At 40.9% G+C, this 25,937-nt stretch overlaps 1 long non-coding RNA gene across 2 annotated transcripts in view; it reads right to left on the bottom strand.

Moving 5' to 3' along the window:
* Positions 1-243: 243 nt before the first annotated feature.
* LOC125168525 (uncharacterized) overlaps positions 244-25,937 on the bottom strand; it is a 36,569-nt gene continuing 10,875 nt past the window's right edge. For both annotated transcript variants that reach the window (XR_007153182.1, XR_007153183.1), the window contains 4 exons: positions 25,387-25,391; positions 15,821-16,051; positions 4,281-4,285; positions 244-256 (listed from right to left, as the gene is read on the bottom strand). This is a non-coding gene — a long non-coding RNA (uncharacterized LOC125168525). The remainder of the gene's footprint in view (positions 257-4,280; positions 4,286-15,820; positions 16,052-25,386; positions 25,392-25,937) is intronic.

The following is a 25,937-nucleotide window of genomic DNA, read 5'->3' as shown; positions in this document are numbered from 1 at the left end:
TATATATATATATATATATACATACACACACACACACAATGGAGTATTAGTTGGCAATCAAAAAGAGTGAAATCTTGCCATTTGCAACTACATGGATGGAACTGGAGGGTATGATGCTAACTGAAATGAGTCAGTCAGAGAAAGACAAACTCATATGACTTTACTCATATGAGGATTTTAAGAGACAAAACAGATGAACATAAGGGAAGGGAAACAAAAATAATATGAAAACATGGAGGGGACAGAGTATAAGAGACTCATAAATATGAAGAACAAACAGAGGGCTACTGGAGGGGTTGTGGGAAGGGATGGGCTAAACTGGTAAGGGGCACTAAGGAATCCACTCCTGAAATCATTATTGTACTATATGCTAACTAATTTGGATGTAAATTTTAAAAACTAAAAATACATACTAAATAAATAATTAAAAAATTAAAATATTTTTTAAAGAAAATAATCGGTGATCATGATGTTGAGGTAAAAATTTATTAAAGATTATGCCTAAAGCTCCGTTAATAAAGGTAAAAATCCAAAACTGAAAAAAAAATTCTTCATATTGTCACACCGCCATCCACACACTCAAATGTAGAAGTGCGTCCTAACACTGTCGTTCACTTTTAAAGAATCAAATATAAGTCTGGAGCTTGATATATACGTCAGACGACATGCAAATAAGGCCCTCTCTGTGCTGATAAAACCAGCCCAGCCCCGACCCTGCAGCTGGGAGAGGAGTCCCAGCCCCAGGAGTCCCAGGTGTTCCCATTCTGTGATCACACAGAACACACACACCTCACCATGGAGTTTGTGCTGGGCTGGGTTTTCCTGGTTGCTCTTTTAAAGGTAATTCATGGTGAACGAGGGACACTGAGTCTGTGAATGGATATGAGTGAAACAGTGGATGTGTGACAGTTTCCTGACCAAGATGTCTTGTGTCTGCAGGTGTCCAGTGTGACGTGCAGCTGGTGGAGTCTGGAGGAGACCTGGTGAAGCCTGGGGGGTCCCTGAGACTCACCTCCGTTGCCTCTGGATTCACCTTCAGTAGCTACTACATGCACTGGGTTCGCCAGGCTCCAGGGAAGGGGCTGCAGTGGGTCGCATATATTAATACTGATGGAAGTAGCACAAGCTACGCAGACTCCGTGAAGGGCCGATTCACCATCTCCAGAGACAACGCCAAGAACACTCTCTATCTGCAGATAAACAACCTTAAGACCGAGGACACGGCCACATATTACTGTACAAGAGACAAGGTGAGGGGACCTCACTGGGAGCCCACACACAAACATCCCTGCAAGAGGGGATCAGCACCACCAGGGGGCGTACACTATGAACAAATCTGCTTTATGTTCCCAGGAGCAGGTGCAGATGGAGGTTAAAGGCAGGTTTCCTGTCAGGGTCTGGGGCTTCCTCTCCACACAGCAGTTTCCCCCAGGAGCCTCCCTCGATATATGATTCTGTGTTTACCTATTAACTCTCTGAATTAGCAACTGGGTTGTCATAGGGAAACTAGACTAACATGCACAAAGGCACAGTTGTTTGCACTTGCTTACTTCTGTCCCTCAACATGAGTGAATTACAGAATTCCTGAGGCACAAAAGCTGAACCTTTACAGGAGTGCCAGATGCACTCCAGGACCACAGGATCCCACATCTCCTCATTATCCTCACCCATCCCTTCTCCCAGTCAAACAACGTGACACATCTTTCATAGCACTTTGCTACTCAGGACTTTAAATGAGCTACAGCTTTATTCAATTCCTCTAAATGAGACAAACCATTTCCGTGTACTAGTCAAAATTCTACCAAGGAACAGAACCCAAAGCACATTGATTTCCATGACTAAATAGGTTGAGAAGTCCCATGACCTAGTGTCACAAGCTGAAGATACAGGAAAACCAGTGATGTAATTCTTGTCTGATTCTGACTAGTGTCTAGTCTCAGAATGTGAAGAGCTGATGATGTAACTCTCACAAAAAGGGCCGTGGGGACCAATGTTCCAGTTGATGCAGTTAGAGGGTATCATGCTAGGCAAAGTAAGTCAGTCAAAGAAAGACAAACACCATATGATTTCCTCATATGGAGAACTTAAAAAACACAACAGATGATCATAGGGGAAGGGGAAAAAGAGCAAGAAATCATAAAAAAACTCTAAGGTTAGAGAACAAACTGAGGGTTTCTGGAGGGAAGGTTGTGGGGGATGGGATAATGGGTGATGGGGATTAAGTAGGCCACATGTTGTGATCAGTACTGGGTGTTAATGTAAGTGATGAACCAATATTCTTCTATTGAAATTAATATTACACAATATGTTAACTAACAAAAATTTAAACACAAACGTAAAAAATTTAAAAAGTGGAAAAAGGGAGAAACATTGTCACAAAGTGTAATAAACATGGAATCTAAGGTAGTGAGTCTGACATCTTGCATTTACTCATTTTATCCCTGCTAATGGACATTAATTAACATACTCATGAATTTTTACAGCAGTGCCACGTGGGCTGGAATTCAAACCACAGCTGCCCTTCCCAACTCCACTGTGCCCACATGTTATGGGCGGCTTGTCCAGACACCTGCACAAGAACCCAGGTTGGGCCTCAGCAGGGACCCACATCTACAGAACTGGAAAGTGTGGAGACTTGATACTTCCTGAGAAGCTTTGGGTTTCCTCCCCTGACTTGCTGTTTCAGCTCCCTTGTCTTCCTTTCCTGTCTCTTTTGAAAAGGACCATGTCCCCTGTTAGTGGTGCATGAAAGTGAGGGGCTATATGTTCTATAAATATTCAATATGACAGATCACATACAAGGGAACAAAAAAAAAAAGCCTATATGGTGCAGCCTGTCTCGCAGCTTCTATCACCCAATGTGGCAGAGTACAAATAAACCTAAATATGCATTTGGTAAAAACTACACAGCACGTTGAAAAAGCATAAACAGATGAGAAGCCTGGAAGAATTCCACAAATGCAGATATGAGCTCCCCTTGGAAGGAAGAAGAAAAATTATACTCCCAAACATGCAAGAGTAAAATAATTTTAGGAAATGATACAAGAGTTTCAATGTGTTCTATTCATAAAGGGTCTGAAAGTGACAATGCAAAAAAATGGATTTTCAGGGTTTCACATAGAATTGCAAAGGAAAAATTTTGTGTCAAGAACTCGGTTGTGTGCACAGAGCTCAACGGCTCCTGAGACATAGAGAAAACCCACCACCTGGAAAGGTAAACGTCTTTTTTGACCCCAGGAGCACATCTAGAAAATATGATGAGCAGTCTGGCCAAAGAGACACAGCATAGCAACTCTTGTGATATTTAAACTTCAATTTCAGCATGAGAACAGAATTTCCATATATTATGAAAAAAAAAACCATGCCAGGAAAATGAGTTGCTAGAGTCTATAAATTTAAAAACAAACAAAAACACTAAGTCACCAGAGACCAATTAGGGAAGAAGTCAACATTGAGAGAAACCAGAAAAAAATAGAATTTTAGTTACATTGCAATCAAGAAATCAGTGGGGTGCCTGGGTGGTTCAGTCGGTTGTCTCTGACTTCAGCTCAGGTCTTGATGTCACGGTTTGTGGGATTCAGCCCCAGTGTCAGGCTCTATGCTGACAGCTCAGAACCTGGAGCCTGCTTGGGATTCTGTCTTGCTCTCTCTGCTTTTCCCTGCTCACATTCTGTCTCTCTCTCTCTCTATCAAGAATAAACATTCTAAAAAAATATTAGTCACAAGCAAGAAATCATTAAGAAAACCAAAATTATAGCTAAGAAAGAACACCCATAAAAAGAAATGGTATAAATAGACTTTGTAAAAATCAAATACATTTATCTGCCCACGTGAAAATCAATAGTGAGATAAGTTACAGAGTAAGAGACAATATTCACAAATTGCATAACCACCAAGGGACCTGAATCTTGAATATGCTAAGAACCCTCAACAGTCAATAGGAAGAAAAGAAACAAACCTCGATAAAACAAGCACAGCCTTGTGTAGTAGACATCCTATCCTTGAGGTTATAGACACGTTAGGTACGGACTGGAGAAGACTCTTCACACCATCGACTGTCAGGGAAATTCAAATCAAGAACTCAATAGATTCCCTATACAAACATCCCAATGGCCCAGGTATGAAGGGAACACTGGCAACAACATCCAGGTGAGCATCCAGCACACGTGGGGCCTCAAACACTGCAGGGAGGAATGAAAAATAAACGCCAGCTCTGGAAAATCATTGGCTGTTGCTTATGACATTATACATGGCTGACTTAACATGTAACCTGGAAATACCACTCCTTAGTGTTTGCCCCCGAAAAACAAAATCCCATGCTCAGAAAATAAATGGTATGTAAATATTTATAGCATCTTTCTTAGTGTTAGAAGCTAAGAATAAGGCAAAAGTCTTTCAAAATATAAAAGAATAAACCAAGTACGAAACTTCCATCAATGGGATGCTTTTCCACAGAAATGTGACACTACTGATGCACACCTGAAACCAGGTGAACCTCAGAGACATGATGTGGAGGGAATGGGGGTAGTCCCATAATTACAGAGGTGGTGTGGCCTGGGACATTCACGCAGCCAGACCATGGTGAAAGTGGTTTGGTTGGGCATTCCTTATCTCTTTCTTTCCCAAACCACATGATGAGATACTCTGCTTCATTTGAGTGCTCTCCTATGTTCAACCACCCTCTGATGTATGGAGACTCCAAAGACTGAACCCTACAATCTCGGACTCCTCTGAATTGAGAGTTGTTGAGGCCATAGTCTGATATGTGTTCTGACAGGAGCTGATCCCTCCACTGACCCTGTCTCTGGCTCTCTACTGCAGGTGAGCAGGAGTAGGTTAGGAATCCTCCACTGAACCATCTGTCTCCTGCACCTGCCTCTCCCACAACATGAGGCGCAGACCTTCCTCACACTCAGCTAGAAATGAAGTCAGTTCTATCGGAACAGATTTGCTCCTAGATTTAGTGGATTTCTCCATCTCCCCCTTTCCCTGGGCAAAACTTGGCAAAGGTGTACAGCTTCAGGTGGGGACAAATCCTGAGAAGGATTCCCTCCTTCCTCAGTTTGGAAACTGAGGGTTCAGTTTAGGGGTGGCTGGCAGATTCACTGCTTTGTGGCTTGCTTGTCCTGGTGGCATGAGACTCCTGCCATACAAGTCAGATCTGGGGTGATCAGGTTCCCAGCATCCCTAGTGGACTGTACCCAGGGCATAACTCCATCCTAGGAGTTGGGCTGCACACAATGAGTGAGTCGCACATCTCAGTGGCACCTGCTGTGGCTTGGCCTCAACAGCAAACAGCTTAGGGTCACTGACATCCCATCCCTCTGGGAAAGAGTCCTCTGAACAGGAGCTGGTTACCGGGAAACCTGTGTATTGCTTACAACAGTCTTGAGGAGAGGTTGCAGCCAGGCTCAGTGGCACATGCCTATAGTCCCAGCTACTTGCACTGGAGTTTCTACTTGCTGATCTGGGGTGGGAAAGGAAAATAATATACCTTAGTTCAAATATTCTAGGTGTTCTTTCTGTTAGTATATTTTTGGAATAAATGCTTCTTCGTGGGCTGTATGCCAACATGGCCATTTTCAGGCACTATAAATACATTATTCGAGTTTTTATTCAAATTCCAGTTAGTTAACATGCAATGTAATATTACTTTCAGGGGTAAAATATAGTGATTTAACATTGCAATACAGCACCCAGTGCTCATTATGAGTGCCCCCCTTAATTCCCATCAACTACTTCCGCATTCCTCCACTCACCGTCCCCCTGATAACCATCAGTTTTTTCCCTATAGTTAAGTATCTGTTTCGTGGTGCTTACATGGTTCCATGGGTTAGGCCCACGACTCTTGATCTGGGCTCTTGTTTTGATCTCATGGTTCCTGAGATCGAGCCCCACTTTCGTTTCTGCACTAGAAGCACAGAGTTTCCTTGGGATTCTCTTTCCATCTGATTCAGCCCTACCTCCCATTCTCTCTCAAAATAAATATATCAACATGCAAAAAATCGCCTATTTCTTGGATTACCTCTTCTCTCTTATTTGTCCCTTTGCCTATTTGTTGCTTCTTATTCTACATTTGGATGAAATCATGTATTTGCCTTTCTCTGACTTATTTCAGTAAACATAATACTCTCTAACCCAATACATGTGCTTACAAATGGCAAATGCCATTCCTTTTGGGGATGAGAAATATTCCAGTGTGTGTGTGTGTGTGTGTGTGTGTGTGTGTGTGTGTGTGTGTGTATAGATATACCACATATTCTATACCCATTCATCAATCAATGCATACTTGGGCTGAGCTGTTTCCATAGCTGGGCTTTTGTGATATAGCTGCTATAAACATAAAGGTAAAAAAACCCTTAACTTAGTATTTTTGTATCCTCTGGGTAAATACCTAGTAGTGAATTTGCTCGATCATAATGTAGTTATATTTTTAGCTTTCTAAGGAACCTCCATGCTGTTTTCCATAGTGGCTGTGCCAGTGTGCATTCCCACCAGCACTGCAAAAAGGATCTTCTTTCTCTGCATCCTCACCAACACCTGTTTTTTCTTGTGCTGTTGAGTTTAGCCTTTCTGACCAGTGTGAGTTGATATTTCATTGTACTTTGGATTTATGTTTCCCTGATGAGGAGTGATGTTGACCATACCATCTGTATGTCACATTTGGAAAAATGCTTATTCATGTCTTCTGCCCATTTTTAATAGGATTATTCAGTTCTGGAGTTGAATTTTATACTGTATATACAAAACCTTAAAGACTCCACCAAAAAAAAAAAAAACCCGCTAGAACAGGTACAATAAACCGGTAAATTTGCAGCATACAAAAATCAACATATAGAAATTTTTTACATTTGTATCACCAGTAATGAAGCAGGAGAAAGGGAAATCAAGGATCAATCCCATTTATAGTTACACCAAAACCATAATATACTAGAAATAAAACTAACTAAAGAGGTAAAATATCTGTACTCTGAAAAATCTGGGACATTTATGGAAGAAATTGAAGAAGACACAAAGAAATGGAAAAATATTTCATGTACATAGATTAAAAGAAAAATCATTGTTAAAATGACGATACTACCCAAAGCAATCTAGACATTCATTGCAAATAGTTAAATTTCCTGTCAAATAATACCAGCATTTTTCACAGAGCTAGAACAAACAACTCTAAAAGTATCATGGAAACACATAAGATCCCAAATAACCAAAGAAATCTTGAAAAAAGAAAAAACCTGTAGGCATCACAATTCTGGATATCAAGCTATATTAAAATGCTGTAGTCATCAAGACAATATGATACTGGCAAAAAATAGACACATAGATTAATGGAACAGATTAGGAAACCCAGAAATGGCACATAACTATATGATCAACTAATCTTCGACAAGACAGGAAAGGATCTCAGATGGAAAAAAGTCCCTTCAACAACTAGTGTTGGGAAAACTGGACAGCAACGTGAACTTGTAGTGAAACTGTACCACTTTCTTACAGTTTACATAAAAATAAATTCAAAATGAAAGAAATACTTAAATGTGACACCGGAAACCATCAAAACCTAGAGGAGAACACAGGCACCAACCTCTTTGACCTTGGCCAGAACAACTTATTACTAGACATGTCCCAAGAGGCAAGGGAAACAATAGCAAAACTAAACTATTGGGATCTCATCAAGATAAAAAGCTTCTGCACAGGGGCGCCTGGGTGGCGCAGTCGGTTAAGCGTCCGACTTCAGCCAGGTCACGATCTCGTGGTCCGTAAGTTCGAGCCCCGCGTCGGGCTCTGGGCTGATGGCTTAGAGCCTGGAGCCTGTTTCTGATTCTGTGTCTCCCTCTCTCTCTGCCCCTCCCCCGTTCATGCTCTGTCTCTCTCTGTCCCAAAAATAAATAACGTTGAAAAAAATTAAAAAAAAAAGCTTCTGCACAGCAAAGAACAAATCAACAAAATTAAAAGGCCACTGACAAAATGGGGGGAGATATTTGCAAATGACATATCAGATAAAGGGTTAGTATCCAAAATCTATAAAGAACTTATCAAACACAACACTCAAAAACCAAATAATCCAGTGAAGAAATGAGCAGAAGACATAAATACGTATTTTTCAAAGAAGACATCCAGATGGCAAAAAGACACTTATAAAGTTGCTCGACAACACTCTCATCAGTAAAATATAAATGAAAACCACAATGAGATACCAACTCACACCTGTCACAATGACTAAAATTAACAATTCAGAAAACAAAAAATGTCAGCAAGGTGAAGAGAAAGTGAAACCCCTCACATTGTTAATGGTTAATCAAACTGGGGAAGCCAGTCTGGAGAACAGTGTGGAGATTCCTCAAAAAATTAAAAATGGAACTATCCTCTTCTCAAGCAATTGCATTTATCCAAGGATACCAAAGGTATCCAAAGGATACCAAAATGCTGATTCGAAGGGGCACATGCATCTCAATCTTTATGGAAGCCCTATCAACAAAAAACAAATCGTGGAACAGCCCAAATATTCATCAACAGATAAATGCATAAAGAAGAGGTGGTAAATATATACAATGGAATATTACTCAGCCAGCAAAAAAATGAAATCTTGGTAATTACAATAATGTGGATGGAACTACAGTGTATTATGCTAAGTGGAACAAGTCAGTCACAAAAAGTCAAATATCCTGTGATTTCACACATTAGTGGAATATAAGAAACACAACATACAGAAAGGAAAAATAAAATAAACCAAAACATAGAGGAAGGAAACCAGAATACACTCTTAAATACAGAGAACAAACTGAGGGGAAGTGGGGGGGTGGGCTAAATGGCATGTGGCCATTAAGGAGGGCACTGGTTGAAATGAGAACTGGGTGTTATATGTATGCGATGGTTCCCTAAATTCTACCCCTAAAAGCAGTACTACACTGTATGTTAACAGACTTGAGTTTACATTAATATAATACAAGAAAATTATATATAGAGAGAGACTACCTCAAAATAGCAAGCTTCTGCACAGTGAAGGAAACAATCAACAAAACTCAAAGGCAACCTATGGAATGGAAGAAGGTATTCGTAAATGACATATCCACGGGGTTAGTTTTCAAAACATGTAAGTTTTTTAAAATTATTTTCACATTATCAGTAGAGAGTGTGTGGATGCAGTTCAGCACACTGTCGTGTGAGAAGCAAAACTCATGTCTTCCACTTTCCTATTGTGGTAAGATCTCACTGAACATGAGACCCACACTCTTCACAAAATTTTAACCATACATTACAGTATTGTTAATTACAGGAGTAATGATATGGAGACCCCTTTAGAACTTAATCATCTTGCATAACACAAAATCATAGCCGTTGAGATCTAGTCCACATTGACCCTCCCTGCCAGGCCCTGGAAACTGCCATTTCACTCTCCATTTCATTGTTATCAAAACCCAAATTCAACTGCCTGTTGCTGGAAAGGTCAATGTTCAAAGTTTTAGTTTTGGTGGGAAAGGAATTTGAGCTATATTCAGAAGGCAAGCCACTGGGGAGAAGGCAAACTCTTGTCCAAAGGCCAACTCTGAGGTTTCTCCCTGACCCAGGGCGTTTTAAAGCAGTAGAGGGTACTTAAACGAGGCAGTGCCATGGTCAATACCATCTTTTGATCATGGGCAGACTCCATGGTGCAAGCTGCCAAAGTAACATCAACTCTCCTGCATCTCCAGCTGAAGAGGGAACCAAACATACATGGGAGGAGACTGCCAGAGGCCAGGAAATAACCACCATAAGGGATTAGAGGAGAAACCCCTGGGGCTCACACATGGTCAGCAGTACTTTCTGTTCTCCCCAGCTGGCATAAGAAAATACTAAAATACAACCTTGTAGTTCACCAATCATCACTCAGAATACTGAGAAATGTTTTCTTCAGTAAACTCAGAGGTAGCTTCAAAGCAAAAACCAAAAGGATCAAATGGCTTGCAAACGAAAAGCCAAGGAGAATAAGACACATCAAACTACAAAGCGATTTTTTGCATCACCCATGAAGGTAAAATTGACAATGTTTACCTCCACATCACAAGGAAGCAAAAGCAGTGGTCTCTGTAATGAGGAAAAGTAGTCATCCAAACAAAGTGACCCAACCGTACCACAGGACATGGAATTGGCAGAGAAGTTCAGGGTGTTATAACTGCATAGCCCATATGCAAGTAGCTGGAGGAAAGATTGAAGGTGTTGACTAGAACCATGCATCTGGATCCAAATCCCTACCCATGTCCATGTGACCACTCTTGACCATGGCCCACCTGCCTGTCCCACATCCACTCAGCTGAACTAATGTGCAGGGTCACCCAATGCCACACCCTGGGACTGTTGCCTAACCTCACAGGCGGCCCCCAGGTGCAGGGTGCTGGCCACCTGGCACAGCCCTCTGTTCTGTCTGATGGTCTAGACCTGGCTTTGCTGAGGATCCTCCATTTATCCATTCTCACTGGCAGATGTCCCTGAGCAGGAGCATGAGGCTGGCAGAGGACCAGGTCACCATGAGGGCACCCTCTTGCTGTTTGCACTGTGGGCAGTGCTGGCTCCTGTCCAAGGTTCTCAAGGTCGTCCCTCATGGTGCTACATCTCTTCTGAGGTGGTAATTCCCAAGAAGGAGTTGCACCATGGCAAGGGCGATCAGATGCCTGGCTGGCTGTCCTATATCCTGCATTTTGGGGGCAAGAGCCATGTTATCCACATGAGGCACAAGAAACTCTTTTGGTCCAGACTCTGCTGATGATGACTCAGGATGCTCAGGGAACCTTGCAGATTGACTACCCCTTCAGGCCTCGAGACTGTTACTACCTCGGCTACCTGGAGGAGATTCCTCTTTCCATGGTCACAATTGACACATGCTATGGCAGCCTTGAAGATATGATGAAGTTGGGTTAACTTGCCTATGAAATCAGACCCCTCAGTGTTTTCCAATGGTTTGAACTCATTGTTTCTCAGATAGCAGCAGACACCAATGCAACGGGACCTACTTATAACCTGGGATACAAGGAAGATAAGGGACCCCCTGTTCTTCAAGGAAATGCCAGTGCAGCACGAAGGATCTCTAATAAGTTCTGTTCATCCCATAACATAATTTTCAAAGGACTTGCTCTCAGTTTCAAAACAATGTATAGTGTGTTAACCACGTGGAAAAAGGTGCCCAATTCCTAATAAGGCTAGTTAGCTTAATTGAGTCAATATTTCATGGTATTGATGGAAGTTATTGGTTTCATGATCATTGATAGTGAGAGAGATCAAGCTCACACAGGCAATTATGTGTTGCATCGGAGTTTTTTTTCTTCAATAATAGGAGTCAAAATATTTTCAAATTCTTAAACCATATTCACCCATAATTGTGATTTGAGATGGGCCCCATGAGGTTCATTGCACTCCAGTTGTAAATTCTATATGCCATCCAACAATGGGTTTTATGCCATCATTCTGGGTTATTTAGGCAGACATTGTTTACTCTTGTCTGTCATAGCAACACATCAGATTGCAAGAAATAGTGGCTTGTGCTTTGACACTGATGAATGTGCTTGCCAAAAAAGATCCAGCTGAATTAGGACCCAATTAACTGGTATAATGGAAGCTTTTAGTACCTGATCCTTCATTCATATGCAGCACATAATGAATTGTGGAACAGGCAAGTTCAGGTTCAACACTGAAATGGTGCATTTAAATAAAAGCCTGACCCACTATCATTATGGAAGCTACATAGTGGATGCAGGCAAGCAGTGTGACTGCGGCTCATTCAAGCAGTGCTAAAGCAATCTCTGCTGTAGGCGTGATTGTATCTGAACCACTTGGGGGAAATGTAATACAGGCAGATGCTATACAGACTGCACCAACTCCGCTGCTTGGACACTCTGCAGGCCAATCCAAGATATACGTGATCTTCCAGAGTCCTGCTGTGGGGTGTCCTTGGCGTGCCCTGATGACTTCCATGTGCAAGATGGAACCGCGTGCACTGAAGAGGGCTGCTGCTATCATGGAAACTGCACTGACCGCACTATGCACTGCCAAGAATTTCTGGGAAAGGTGAAGATGTTTGCTATACCATAAATCACAAAGGCAGCCGACATGGACACCGCAGAAGACCCTGGGGAATTCAACGCTGAACCCTGTTACCACACAGACGTGCTTTGTGGAAGGCTGAAATGTAGGAATGTCACACATCTCCCTTAGCTGCAAGAGCATGTTGGATTCCAACTGTCTGAGATCCAGGGTTCTGGTGTTTGGGGCTGGATTCACATTGTAGCACAGGAACAACCGAGATTGGTCATGTGACAACTGGTACTTCCTGTGATCCTGGAAAGTTGTTAGGATACCTACTGCAATGGTAGTGGGGCTCGGATGAATTATGACTATCCCAGAGAAATGCAGTCACAGAGGGATGTGCAACCATAACAAGAGCTGCCATAGCACATAGGCTAGGATCCTCCATAGTGCACTGGACGAGGCCCTGGTGGGAGCACAGACAGTGCACCCCTCCAAGAAGAATTTAGTCAGTCAGGCAAAGTCATGAATCCAAGGTATATCTAAGAGTGGTTTTTGGTCTGATTTATTCCATAATAGCTGCACTCCTCTTTGGTGTTGCCAGAAATGTCAGAACTGTAAACACAAAGAAAGTTAAGGAAGTGATTTTAGGAGAAGACAATCCAGAATTTATCCTCCAGACCCCTGAAGAACTGTAGACAATGCACCTGGTGCATCTGTAAAAATACAGTAATGAGGCCCACAGCTGGCATCCACGTTTCCAAGGGTCTGTGGAGACACAGGGGTTCTCAGGCCCATCATGGCTCTGACACCAGGTCTCTCATGGGTCACTGACCAGCACTCTGAAATAAAACTTGAAAACTGCATGCTTGTGGTCTTTATGTAGTTTTTAAGCCTGTAAGAGCCCAAACTGAGCCTTAGTTTCTGGGAAGAGGACATGAGTCAGCAGCTGTGTCTTGAGTGGAAGTGTCTGGTCCCAGAAATAAGAGAAGTTGACACAAGGTCTTTTATGGGCAAATTCATGAGTTTTCTCCAAAACTGTGTTCTTGCACACTGAATATTTCTCATTCTCCAGGTAATCTGTTTTCCCCCAGTCCCAACGTGTGTTCAGGATAATGGAGGGCTACCACCCCCCACACTACCTGTCCCCCACTGGGGTGTCTGTGGGCTATGAGGGAAAGGGACTGGCATTATGTTCCACCAAGCACAAGCTGTGCCTCCCTGGCGAGCAAATTTCCAAATGTGGGAGACTGAGACCACGAGGCTGAAAGGAGCACCCCATGAAATCAATTAGAAAGGTAGGCACAAGTGCCTGTGGATGACTTTGAATCCAGAGGGACCTTGGTGAATGTGAATCCCTGCTCTCTTTCACTTGCCTACTTTTCAGTGAGTTTAACCTTAGATAAGAATCTGCCTAGGATTCCCACTTTGGTTTTCTAAGCACCTTCTAGAAAAACACACAGATGAGCCTGTGAAAGTTAGCAAATTCAGCCACATCCGCTCCCAAGAAATCCTGTACTTGCTACCCTGTTTTCTATGTCCTGGTCATTGGGAATTTGGGATGGAGGCCTCCCCTTCCCTGGGTCCTTGTGTCCTCTTGTTCTGGGCTCTGTAAGTCATAAATCCTGTGCTTCCATTTCCTTTGTTGGGAATGTACTGAAATCCCACCTTCATTCAGAACGGCACACACATCTGGGCAACTAGGCAATTTCTAGAGTCATACAATCCACAAGACTGTACATTAAATATTAGAAAATTAACAGAATGAACACAAGTAAGATTGAATCTATAATCTAATCATACCCCGCCCCAAAAGAAAAAATTCAGCTTAGTAACAGAGGGCTTTATCTATGAATTGTATCAAAATATAAAAGAGATTTAATGACAATACCTCTCAGACTCTTACCAAAAAATGAAAAAAAAAGGAATATGCCCCAATTCATCTACAAGACCAACATTACTATGCTGCAAAATTGAAAGACAACACAAGAAGAGAAACTAAAGGCCAATATCTCAGATGGACATACATGCAAAAATCCTAGCAGAGTGAATGCAACAGCACATTTAATGGGTCATATGTGACAATGCAGTCACAATATTGATCATCTATATCATCATATATTGATACATATAAAACTAGACAAAATTCAACAAATTGTCATTATTAAAAACTCTCAGCAACTGAGGCAAAAAAAGAAATTACCTCCATAAAATTGTAGCCATAGATGAAAAGCCCACACCTGACAGCATATTTAACAGTGAAAAACTGAAGCTTTTCCTGTCATATTAGGAGCTGGGCAAGGATGCTCATTCCCAACATAGGTATTCCATATGGTAACATGAAGACCAGTAAAATATGGCACCCAAGGTATGTCATCTTGTCACATTGCTTATTTGGAGGAAAGTCACTTGAGTAACAGCTAGTCTAAGGAAACTGTGACCCTTCTTTGTCCCCCTGAGAGCAGGAAATCAATCTCTCCTGGGAAACTTCTTCCCCTCTACCAGAATGGGAGAACCATCCTTGGCACCAGAAATGGGAACTTAGCACCAAGAAGGCTGTGCAAACAAGCCTTGTTAATTCCTCACTAATTGACTTGCCCACACCCAAATCTCTGTCTTGTTAACTCTTAGCAAATCCATTGTTTTGTATTCTAAAAGGCACAAGTGCCACCTATTTTCTTCATTCTCTGCATTTCATGTTATTAGGAAGCTTGTGCACATGAAAAATGAAGTCTATTCTGTTCTGTAGATCTGTCTTATGTCAAGTGAATCCTTAGACCAGACAAAGAACACAGAAACAAAGAAGGGAAAAGCTTTATGCTCCTTCAAGTTGAATATGTACCCTAAAATTAGGTAAGAAAATGAAATAAAGACATGTAAATCAGTAAGAAGAAAATTGTTTGAGAATCACATGAACTTACATATAGTGAAACCTTAGAAACTCCACAAAAAAAAAGTATTAGAACTAATTAACTCAGGAAAAGTTCAGGATACATATCAACGTACAAAAATATGTTGTATTTCTATACACCAAAAACATAGTGTATGAAAAAAATAACAAAATCACACAATTGAAAATGGCACAAAATAGAGCATCTTTGTGGCTCAGTCCGTTAAGAGCCTACTGTTGATTTTGGCTCAGGTCATGATCTCATGGTTCCTGAGTTTAATTCTGAGGCAGGGTCTGCAATGATTGTGCAGAGTCTGCTTGGGTTCTCTGTCCCCTTCTCTCTCTCTGATCTCTCCTTCCTTCTCTCTATCTGTCACACAAAAATAAACACACATTAAAATTATGTGGCACAAAATAAAGTATTTACGATTAAATTTCACTAAAAAGTAAAATAGTATACAAACATGACGTGCTGGGAAAAGACATGTAAAATGGCAAACACAGATGAAAAGATAACTGTGTTCACAGATTAGAATTATTTACATTGTCACAGCCCCTTCTGCAAGAAGTAATCTAGAAGTGCCTCTCAAACACTGGTTTTAAATTTGAAACAAATATGTCTGGAGCTTGATATATAGTCAGAGGATATGCAAATAGGGCCCGCCCTGTGCTGATTAAACCAGTCCAGCTCCAACCCTGCAGCTGGGAGAGTAGCCCCAGCCCCAGGAGTCCCAGGTGTTCCCATTCTGTGATCAGGACAGACCGCAGACACCTCACCATGGAGTTTGTGCTTGGCTAGGTTTTCCTTGATGCTTTTTTAAAAGGTAATTCATGGTTAACGAGAGACACTGAGTATGTGAGTGGATATGAGGGAGAAACAGTGGATGTGTGACAGTTTCCTGACCAAGATGTCTTGTGTCTGCAGGTGTCCAATGTGACGTGTAGCTGGTGGAGTCTGGGGGAGACCTGGTGAAGCCTGGGGGGTCCCTGAGACTCACCTGTGTTGCCTCTGGATTCACCTTCAGTAGATATAGCATGAACTGGGTCCGCCAGGCTCCAGGGAAGGGGCTGCAGTGAGTCGCATATATTAGATATGATGGAAGTAGCACAAGCTACACAGACTCCGTGAAGGGCTGATTCACCATCTCCAGAGACAACGCCAAAAACACGCTCTATCTGGAGATTGAACATCCTGAGGGCCAAAGACACGGCCACATATTATTGTTCAAGAGACACAGTGAGGGGACCCCACTGGGAGCACAGACACAAACCTCCCTGCAGGGGGGATCAGCACCACCAAGGGAGGCACACTATGCACAATTTTGCTTTGTGTTCCCAGGCACAGGTGCAGATAAGGTTACAGGCAGGTTTCCTGTCAGGGTCTGGGGCTTCCTCTCCACACAGCAGTTTCTCCAGGTAGCCTCCCTGGACACAGTATTCTGTGCTTTCCTATTCATTCCTTGACTTAGAAACTTTGCTGTAATAGGAAAACTACCCTAACATGCACAAAGACACGGTTGTTTGCATTGCTTACTCCTGTCCCTCAATATGAGTGAATTGCAGATTTCCTGAAGCACAACAGCTGAACCTTTACAGGGTCCCAGATGCACTCCCTGTGCAGCCAGAACCACAGGATACCACAGCTCCCCATTATCTTCACTCAGCTCTTGTTCCAATCAAACAACGTGACACTTCTTCATGGCACTTTGCTACTCAGGACTTTAAATGAGCTACAGCTTTATTCAATTACTCTAAACAAGAGATATATCATCTCCGTGTATTAGTCAGGATTCCCTTGAGCAACAGAACCCAAAGCACATTGGTTTCCATGACAAAATATGTTGAGAAGTCCCATGATCTACTGTCAAAAGTTGGGGAACCAGTAAGACCTGTGTTGTAACTCTCATCTGATTCTGAACTAGTGTCTAGTCTCAGAAAATGCAGAGCTGATGATGTAACTGTAAGAACAAGGGCAGGAGGAGACCAATGTTCCAGTTCAACAAGCACATGGGAAGTAAAAATGAGGGAATTCTTCCTCCCTCTGCATCGGATTCTACTCAGAACTATAATGGAATGGTGATGCCCAGGCAGAAAGAAACCATGGATGGAAATGCCAATCTCTTCTGGAAACTCATCACAGACATACACAGAAACAGTTGTGTATCTGGGCACACATGATGCAGTCAAGATGACACATACAGCTACTCATGACAAGTCAACCTGCTGTAAATGTCGAGTTCAAAGCCTGAAGATTTAGAAGTCCATGCCATCACTATGATGGAGCCTGGTGAGCATGGCAGCGCTCCTGTGAAGAAGGAGAACAGAGGCCCATGGAGGCACTGTGGTCAGAGGACCCCCTGGCTCGCAAAGGGATAGACAGTCCCCTTCTGTGAGTGTATTGGGAGAGAGGGCATTGCCTTTCATGGGACATGAGAGCTGACAGGCACCATTGCTCTGCCCTGGTCATTAGCATTGGAGCCTCTGCTGAGAGCAGCTAACTGGATGCTGCCTTCTTGTTGTTCCCCACCATGAACTCCAAGCCCCTAGTGTTCATGCAACTGCCCTTGTGGGATAACCAGCTCCAGCCACAGGACAGCGAAACCCTCTCACAGAGGATCAGTGGGGTCCCTGTCATATTCAGTTCATACAATTTGGAGTTTTCAAACCCAGCTAGAGCTGCTGAGATAAAACATAATATCTCTGTGCCACCAGGTGGGCCAAGAGCTTGGAAATGGACAGGGTGTAGGCAGGGTTCTGACGGAAGCCTGGGACCCACGAGTACAGATTGTTCTCTCTGTCTGATGGCTTCCCGAACAGGGGCGGCTGGGAACTCCAACGCAGGGACTAGAGGGGGAGCTGAGGCCAATAATTCCTCCAACCAATCAGCATGGACAGAGTTCAGTGAGCAGCACAGCACCCCCAAGTAGAAGCTGAGCCACTGACACCAAGATCCACCCCCTTGCCTTCTCACATGCTTCCTTACTAGGAAAAGAGTGCCCGGAACCCAGACCAGCACCACGCCCCTCCCTCCAAAGACCACCATATAACCCCACAGGCACCAAGTCTACTGACCATATAGTGAGGCAAAGCTTCACCTGTAGGGGAGATAGGAATTAGCCTCTTTTAACAGGCAGAACAAACTCACCTAGTTAAAACTCACAACACTTTGGACAAAGTTGAAAAACTCCCCACTGGAGGCAAGGAGAAACTCTGGAGAGGTCTGACCTGAGGGACAGAGCAGCCAATACATGACAGCACAGTGCCCATGGCACATGCAAGAAATGCTTCCGTAATATCAGGTCCTCAACAGTATGTAAACATTTCTCAATAAAGACACTAATCTAGAAGCATAAAATATAACAGGATTTTCCAAAAAACTTAAGAAAGCAAAGACATAGACATACAGAGTGATGGAGGAATTCATTCCAAAAGAAAAAAAGGTAAAGTTCATTGTCAGGGATAGAATTAAAAGAGATATTCCCAATATGCCTCAAACATAATTTTTTATAACTATCATAAGTAAACAGAATTTTTAAAAACTATCATAAGTAAACAGAATTTTTTAAAAATCATCATAAGGATACTATCTGTGCTTGAAGAAAGCATACAAGACACGAGTGTACTCTGTCTGCATATAGAAAAGACCTAAAAACTTGTTAGGCTGAAACTTTACAAATGCTATAACCGAGATGTGAAATTGATTGTATATAATGATCTCAGGTGGAAAGAAGTAGACGAATGAGTAAGTGACATAGAAGATAAAATTATGGGGGAAAATGAAGCAGGAAAGAAGAGGAAAATTAAATATTGCATCACAAACGTATACTTAGGGAACTCAGCAACTCCATAAGGTGTAATAGAATTATTTTCAAAGGAGTCCCAGAGAAGACGAGAGGGAGAAAAAAAAAGGGAGAAGTTTTATCTGAGTACATTATAGTGGAAAATGTCCACAAACTGGGGAAGGAAACAGTCGTCCACATATGAGTCACAGAGAACTCCCATTAAAATAAAATAAAAAAAGCAGCCAACACGGAGACATATCACAGTAAAATTAGCAAAATATACATATAAAGAAAAATACCAAAAGCAGCAAGTCAAAAGAAGTCTCTAACTAAAAGGGAAGACATAAAAGATTATGGCAGATGTCTCCACAGAAACCCACAGACAAAAAAGGAGTGGCATGATATCTTCAACATGCCCAATTCAAAAATATGCAGCCAAGAATACTTACCCATCAAGGCTGTCATTCAGATACAAGGAGAGACAGAATTTCCCAAACAAAAACCAAAGGAGTTCATGGCCTCTAAACCAGCCCTTTGAGAAATATTTTTTAGGACTCTATAAGTGGGACAGGAAGACTAAAAGAAACAAAGACTAGAAATAAGCAGAGAAAATCTCCAGAAACAGTGACTTTAGAGCTAACACAATGGCACTAAGTTTATGTCTATCAATAATCACTGTGAATGTAAAAGGGCAACATGCTCCAAGCAAAAGACATAGGAAAACAGAATGAATAAAAAAAAATACAAGACCTTCTGTACACTCCGTACAATAGACTCATTTTCAACCCAAACACCTGTAGATTGAAAGTGAGGGGAGAGACATCAATTTATCATGTTAATGGGCGTCCAAAGAAAGTTTGTAGTACCATACACTTATGACATTAACTAGATTTTAACCAAAATCTGTTACAAGAGATGAGGAAGGCAGTATATCATCATAAACTGGTCTATCCAATGAGAAGATATAAAGCTTTAAATATTTATATGCTAAAATTGTAACCAATGATATATATAAATCAGTTAATAAGAAACAAAGAAACTAATTGATAATAGTACAATAATAATAATAGAGAACTTTAACGCTCCACTTACAACAATGGACACATCTTCTAAGCTGAAAATCAATAAGGAAACGATGTCTTAGAAAGACACACTGGACCAAATGGACTGAAAAGATATATTCAGAATATTCCATTCTAAACAGAAGAATACACATTCCTTTTGAGTGCACATAGAACATTCCCCAGAACAGATCACATACTAGGTAACAAATCAGCCCTGCACAAGTACAAAAATATTGACATAATACCAAGGATATTTTCATACCAGGACACTATGAAACTTGAAGTCAACAACAAGAAAACCTTCAGCAACACCACTAATACATGAAGTTAAAGACATTGTAGTAAAGAATGTATGAGATTTTCAGGAAATTAAGGAAACAGTAAAAAATACATGGAAGCAAATGAAAACGGAAATATGCCAGTGCCAAACCATCTGGATGCAGCAAAAGTGGTTGGAAGAGGGAAATATATAGCAATACAGGCCAAACTCAAGAAAGAAGAAAAATCTCAAACACACAACCATGTTACACCTAAACGAGCTAGGAAATGAACAGAAAATGAACCCTGAAGCCAGAAGGAGAAGGTAAATAAAGAAGACTAGAGCAGAAATAAATGACAAAGAAACAAACAAAAACAGTAGAACAGATGAATGAAACTATAAGCTGGTTTTTGGAAGCATAACTAAAAATGATAAACTGAGGCCATACTTAGCAAAAACAAAAGGGAAAGGATTAACTAAATGTGTTTTAATATGAAATCTATTGTCAAATTGGTTTCCATACAACACCCAGTGCTCATCCCAACAGGTGCCCTCCTCAATACCCATCACCCACCCAACCCTCCCTCCCCCGCCCATAAACCCTCAGTTTGTTCTCAGTTTTTAGGAGTCTCTTATGTTTTGGTTCCCTCCCTCTCTAACCATTTTTTCCTTCCCCTCTCCCATGATATTTTGTTAATTTTCTCAGGATCCGCATAGGAGTGAAAACATATGGAATCTGTCCTTCTCTGTATGACTTATTTCACTTAGCATAACACTCTCCAGTTCCATCCACGTTGCTACAAAAGGCCATATTTCATTCGTTCTCATTGCCATATAGTATTCCATTGTGTATATAAACCACAATTTCTTTATCCATTTGTCAGTTGATGGACATTTAGGCTCTTTCCATAATTTAGCTATTGTTGACAGTGCTGCTATGAACATTGGGGTACAAGTGCCCCTATGCATCAGTACTCCTGTATCCCTTGGGTAAATTCCTAGCAGTGCTACTGCTGGGGCATAGGGTAGGTCTATTTTTACTTTTTTGAGGAACCTCCGCACTGTTTTCCAGAGTGGCTGCACCAGTTTGCATTCCCACCAACAGTGAAAGAGGGTTCCCATTTCTCCACATCCTTGCCAGCATCTATAGTCTCCTGTTTTGTTCATTTTAGCCACTTTGACTGGGGTGAGGTGATATCTGAGTGTGGATTTGATTCGTATTTCCCTGATGAGGAGCGATGTTGAGCATCTTTTCATGTGCCTGATGGCCATCTGGATGTCTTTAGAGAAATGTCTATTCATTTTTTCTGCCCATTTCATCACTCAATTGTTTGTTTTTCAGGTATGGAGTTTGGTGAACTCTTTATAGATTTTGGATACTAGCCCTTTGTCTGATATGTCTCTTGCAAATATCTTTTCCCATTCCATTGGTTGCCTTTTAGTTTTGTTGATTGTTTCCTTTGCTGTGCAGATGCGTTTTATCTTCATGAGATCTCAATAGTTCATTTTTGCCTTTAAATCCCTTGCCTTTGGGGATGTGTCAAGAAATTGCTGCGGCTGAGGACAGAGAGGTTTTTTCCTGCCTTCTCCTCTAGGGTTTTGATGGTTTTCTATCTCACGTTCAGGTCCTTTATCCATTTTGAGTTTGCTTTTGTGAATGATGTAAGAAAGTGGTCTAATTTAATCCTTCTGCATGTTGCCGTCCCGTTCTCCCAGCACCATTTGTTAAAGAGACTGTGTTTTTTCCATTGGATATTCTTTCCTGCTTCATCAAAGATTAGTTGGTCATACTTTTGTGGGTCTAGTTCTAGGGTTTCTATTATATTACCTTGGTCTATGTGTCTGTTTTTGTGCCAATACCATGCACCATGATGATTACAGCTTTGTAGTAGAGGCTAAAGTCTGGGATTGTGATGCCTCCTGCTTTGGTCTTCTTCTTCAAAATTACTTTGGCTATTTGGGGCCTTTTGTGGTCCCATAAAAATTTTAGGATTGCTTGTTCTAGCTTCAAGAAGAATGCTGGTGCAATTTTGATTGGGAGTGCATTGAATGATATCTTCTTCAATTTCCTTCATAATCTTTCAATAGTTTTCAGCATACAGATCTTGTACATCTTTGGTTAGATTTATTCCAAGGTATTTTATGCTTCTTGCTGCAATTGTGAACGGGATAAGTTTCTTTATTTGTCTTTCTGTTGCTTCATTATTAGTGTATAAGAATGCAACTGATTTCTGTACATTGAATTTGTATCCTGCAACTTCACTGAATTCATGTATCAGTTCTAACAGATTTTGGTGGAGTCCATCGGGTTTTCCATGTATGTCATCTGCAAAAAGTGAAAGCTTAAATTCATCTTTGCCAATTTTGATGCCTTTGATTTCCTTTTGTTGTCTGATTGCTGATGCTAGAATTTCCAACACTATGTTAAACAACAGCAGTGAGAGTGGACATCCCTGTCGTGCTCCTGATCTCAGGGAGAAAGCTCTGTTTTTCCCCATTGAGGATGATATCAGCTGTGGGCTTTTCATAAATAGCTTTTATGATGTTTAAGTATGTTCCTCTTAGCCATACTTTCTCTAGGGTTTTTATTAAGAAAGGATGTTGAATTTTGTCAAATGCCTTTTCTGCATCGATTGACAGGATCATATGGTTCTTTTCTTTTATTAATGTGATGTATCACATTGATTGATTTGCGAATGTTGAACCAGCCCTGCAGCCCAGGAATGAATCCCACTTGATCATGGTGAATAATTCTGTTTATATGCTGTTGAATTCGATTTGCTAGTATCTTATTGAGAATATTTGCATCCATATTCATCAGTTATATTGGTCTGTAGTTCTCTTTTTTTACTAGGTCTCTGTCTGGGTTAGGAATCAAAGTAATGCTGGCTTCATCGAATGAGTCTGGAAGTTTTACTTCCCTTTCTATTTTTTGGTATAGCTTGAGAAGGATAGGTATTATCTCCGCTTTAAATGTCTGGTAGAATTTCCCAGGGAAGCCATCTGGTCCTGGACTCTTGTTAGTTGGGAGATTTTTTTATAACTGATTCAGTTTCTTCACTGGTTATGGGTCTGTTCAAGCTTTCTATTTCTTTCTGTTTGAGTTTTGGAAGTGTGTGGGTGTTTAGGAATCTGTCCATTTCTTCCAGGTTGTCCAATTTGTTGGCATATAATTTTTCATAGTATTCCCTGATAATTGCTTGTGTTTCTGAGGGATTGGTTATAATAATTCCATTTTCATTCATGATTTTATCTATTTGCATCATCTCCCTTTTTTTTGAGAAGGCTGGCTAGAAGTTTATCAATTTTCTTTATTTTTTCAAAAAACCAACTGTTGGTGTCATTGATCTGTTCTACAGCTTTTTAGATTCTATATTGTTTATTTATTCTCTGATCTTTATTCTTTCTCTGCTTCTGCTGGGTTTACGGTGTCTTGGCTGTTCTTCTTCTATTTACTTTAGATGTGCTGTTAGATTTTGTATTTGGGATTTTTCTTGTTTCTGGAGATAGGCCTGGTTTGCAATGTCTTTTCCTCTCAGGACTGCCTTTGCTGCATTCCAAAGCGTTTAGATTGTTGTATTTTCATTTTCATTTGTTGCCATGTACTTTTTAATTTCTTCTCTAATTGCCTGGTTGACCCATTCATCCTTTAGTAGGGTGTTCTTTAACCGCCATCCTTTAGGAGGGTTTCCAGACTTTTTCCTGTGGTTGATTTCAAGCTTCATAGCATTGTGGTCTGAAAGTATGCATGGTATGATTTCAATTCTTGTATACTTATGAAAGGCTGTTTTGTGACCCAGGATGTGATCTATCTTGGAGAATGTCCCATGTGCACTCGAGAAGAAAGTATATCCTGTTGCTTTGGGATGCAGAGTTCTGAATATATCTGTCAAGTCCATCTGATCCATTGTATCATTCAGGGCCCTTGTTTCTTTATTTACCCTGTGTCTAGATGATCTATCCACTGTTGTAAGTGGAGTATTAAAGTCCCCTGCAATTACCACGTTCTTATCAATAAGGTTGCTAATGTTTGTGATTGTTATATATTTGGGTGCTCCCTTATTCGGCACATAGACATTTATAATTGTTAGCTCTTCCTGATGATAGACACTGTAATTATTATATGATGCCCTTCTTCATCTCTTGTTACAGCCTTTAATTTAAAGTCTAGTTTGTCTGATATAAGTATGGCTACTCCAGCTTTCTTTTGAATTCCAGTGGCATGATCGATAGTTCTCCATCCCCTCACTTTCAATCTGAAGTTATGCTCAGATATAAAATGAGTCTCTTGTAGACAGCAAATAGAGGGGTATTTTTTTTATCCATTCTGATACCCTATGTCTTGTGGTTGGAGCATTTTTTCCATTTACATTCAGTGTTATTATAGAAAGATATGGGTTTAGAGTCATTGTGATATCTGTAGGTTTCATGCTTGTAGTGATGTCTCTGGTACTTTGTCTCACAGAATCCCTCCCCCCTAGGATCTCTTGTAGGGCTGGTTTAGTGGTGATGAATTCCTTCAGTTTTTGTTTGTTTGGGAATACCTTTTTCTCTCACTCTATTCTAAATGACTGACTTGCTGGAGAAAGATTCTTGGCTGCATTTTTTTTTTGTTCTCCACATTGAAGATTTCCTGCCATTCCCTCTGGCCTGCCAAATTTCAGTAGACAGATCCGTCATGAGCCGTATCAGTCTCCCTTTATATGTTAGAGCATGTTTATCCCTAGCTGCTTTCAGAATTCTCTCCTTATCCTTGTATTTTGCCAGTTTCACTACGATATGTCATGCAGAAGATCGATTCAAGTTATGTCTGAAGGGAGTTCTCTGTGCCTCTTGGATTTCAATGCCTTTTTCCTTCCCCAGATCAGAGAAGTTCTCAGCTATGATTCCTTCAAGTACACCTTCAGCACCTTTCCCTTTCTCTTCCTCCTCTGGAATCCCAATTATGTGTATATCTAGAAGCAGAAAACATAACAGGATTTTCCTAAAACACTTAAGAAAGCGGAGACATGGCCATACAGAGAGATGGAGGAATTCATTCCAAAAGAAAAAACCATAAAAGGACATTGCCAAGGATATTATTAAAACACAAATAATAAGCCTCAAACAGAATTTAATACATATCATAAGGAAACAGAACTTTTAAAAACTATCATAAGAATACTAGGTGTACTTGAGAAAGTCTAGAAGACATGAGGATACCCTGACTACAGATGGAAAAGACCTAAAACCCAGTCAGGCTGAAATTTTTAAAATGCTGTAACCAAGATGTGAACCTGATAGGATATAATGAACTCAAGGCAGAAATAAGCAGATGAATGAGTAAGTGACATGGAAGATACAATTTTGTGAAAAATGAAGCAGGAGAGAAGAGGAAAATTAAAATATTGCATCACAAACATATACTTAGGGAATCAGCAACTCCATAAAGTGTAATAAAATTCTTTTCAAAGGAGTACCAGAAGAAGAAGAGAGGGAGAAAAAGGCGGAGAAGTTTTGTCTGAATGCATTAGAGTGGAAAATTTCCACTAAATGGTGAAGGAAACAGACGTCTACATCTCTGAGTCACAGAGAACTCCCACTAAAATTAAAAAAAAAAAAACAGCAGGCCGACTCTGAGACATAACATAGTAAAATTCACAAAATACACACATTAAAAAACCCTATAAGCATGAAGACAGAAGAGTTTGCTAACGAATACGGGAAGATAAAAAAAGATTATGGCAGAAGTGTCCACAGAAACCTGCAGGAAAGAAGGGAGTGGCATGATATCCTCAAATGTTCAATTGAAAATTAGGCAGTCAATGGGGGAGGAGACAAGATGGCAGAACAACGTGGAAGATTTTTGTGTGTCTCGCATCCATGAAATACAGCCAGACCAACACTAAACCATCCTACACACCTAGAAAACTGATTGAGGATTAACACGACAAACTGCATCCAAGAATTCT

Source organism: Prionailurus viverrinus, chromosome B3 (assembly GCF_022837055.1).
Source record: "Prionailurus viverrinus isolate Anna chromosome B3, UM_Priviv_1.0, whole genome shotgun sequence".
In the NCBI taxonomy this organism is placed as follows: domain Eukaryota; kingdom Metazoa; phylum Chordata; class Mammalia; order Carnivora; family Felidae; genus Prionailurus; species Prionailurus viverrinus.
Note: the sequence above shows the minus strand (reverse complement) of the source record. Positions and strands in the feature narration are given on the sequence as shown.